We start from the raw sequence: 2,293 nt of genomic DNA on the forward strand, positions 1-2,293 counted from the left end.
GCGCATGTCTCCAAGAAAAGGTTTAGACGACTACGACTCCAACACATCCCTTGAAGCATGACATCCTACATCGCTTAGAATTCTGTAGCCCCATTTGATTCATGTACTTAAAAACAGGCACCTATAGAGAAGTGTATGCCTGCAGGGCTGCACTCCTCTCTCATAGTCCTCTATAGAAACTGAAAGTAATGAATAACTTGAAGTGTGCAGCTTCGTTGCCCTTCGCTTCTCTACAGACCACTACTGGAATCTGTGCGGTGGATAATATATACCGTTAGGGCATATTGTCTGGTATACTGAACGAATTATTTTTTTTTTCCAGTTTTTACAGGAGAGTACAGGAGCTGTTTTTAGGGGTCGACGCTTGCAGTCACTAGGTGGTGACCGCTAGGGCAGAGCAGGCGAGCAGGGCTGTCTCCCAACCATCCCGGGAAGGGTTGACTAGGGCGGATAGATTTGAGATTTGTTGACATGCCCACAACATGTGGAAAATGTCCGAGGACTTTTCTTTTCAGTGAGCGGGCATTTTACGGCCATGCAAGCGGGGTCAAAGTATTTTAACACTGTTGGCCACTGTATTCTCTCTGAAAAGCCCTTCCAGAGAATATTCCAGAAAGCCCGCCGGCGCAATTAGTTGAAGGAGCTTTGTGTGAAGGCGATTCCTGAACGAAAAATATTTGCAGGGCTTTTGAAAAACCTGTTTTATTTGCGGTTGTTTAATTTTGTAGTGTGCTTTGCGGTTTTTTTGTGGTGTGCGTTTAGTGTTTTGGCTCAAACTGAATGAGAAACATTCGCATGCAGTATAATGAAGACGTTAGATGGCATCCTCGAGGTGCTGCAGATGAAGTTATGTGATGTTAGGAAGATAATGAGAGACCGGAAAGCGTGGAGTGATTTGGTCCATAGGGTCACGAAGAGTAGGACACGACTGAACGACTGAACTGAACTGATAATGAAGGCGGGACTATGCTTTCTTCTAGACTACTTGAAATCACAAATGCTGCAGTGAGATTAAGCCCAGTTAATGCGCCGTGCAGTGCAGTCTCCATTGATATGCAATCTATATTATTGACGTAATATACAGGTAATGCATCTAATCTACGTATTCGTTCCCGAATTTGCCAGAATAGCTGCACGAGATCACCTAGAACTGTTCTCTTGTCCATGCTGTTTGTCGACAAGCTCTCTCAGCTCAGTTCTGCCGACACGGAGAATGCCTAAACGTTCAACGGAAGTGTCAGTGCTTCTGATTTTCCCAACCAGCTGCGAGTCCATCCAAAGTAAGGATCCCTGTTTCATGTTTTTTCACCAAGAATATCTCAATGTCGCTACTTCTTTACTACCTTAAATTCCATCACGTTTCATTTGAATAAATAAAGTTCTCACTTTCCCGTTTTTCAACCATCAAACTCAACAAATTAGGTTTCAACAATTAGCAGTCAGTAGTTAGTTGCCCCCATTCATAACTTGTGCATAATTATTACTGCTCCATCCAATACTGGTCCATGCACCACACCTCCCTATTTGCCGCGGTACCAGTGCATTCACCCTATACCGCTGGCATTTTCATTTAGCTCGTGATAACCGATGCAGAAATGTAACGCACCATCTTTCATTTTAACGAGAACTGCTCTAAGGAACATGGGCTGTTCGAATCCGGGATAATGGTTTCTTCGAACATATTGTTACGTATATGCCACCGAAGAGGACGACGATAGAAAATGGAGTGAGAGACGACGAAGCAGAAGAAACCGTTGAGCTTGCCTGAACACCTGCTGTGTTCTGCTCTGCTGTGCTGTGAACACTTGCTCATCACCTGCTGCGGTTTCCTGTGCTAGCCTTCTGCCCCGTATCAATATTCTAAGCTTTAACTTTCCACTCATTCGAAGAGAGAAGATAAGGCTGCTGGTGGATCGGGTAAAATTCGTTGAACGTCACGATTGGATGATGGTTTTACGAACCTTCGACTAGAAGGTAAAATATTACACTAACAGAATTCGAGTAACAAAATGTCCGTTTGATTCACCTGCAATACGTGAACTGGTTCATGTGGTGCTGCACCTCGCCGTATGTTTCAGCGGGGCAACATGGCGTCATCTGCACGACTTCGTTCGTTTCTAAAAGTGCGGACGTCTCCAATTACGGAAAGTTTACCAAAACTGGGCGCGACTCCAGCGGTCTGTGCCAAAATGGTGCAGCTGTTGCCACCACACGATAGCAGACAACAGCTTGCAATTCAATGACTTGCGTGTTGTGATAAACAGTGAAGCGACCCTAGTTATTCGACTTGTGT

Source organism: Amblyomma maculatum, chromosome 9 (genome assembly GCF_055883805.1).
Source record: "Amblyomma maculatum isolate TAMU_Amacu chromosome 9, ASM5588380v1, whole genome shotgun sequence".
Classification (NCBI taxonomy): domain Eukaryota; kingdom Metazoa; phylum Arthropoda; class Arachnida; order Ixodida; family Ixodidae; genus Amblyomma; species Amblyomma maculatum.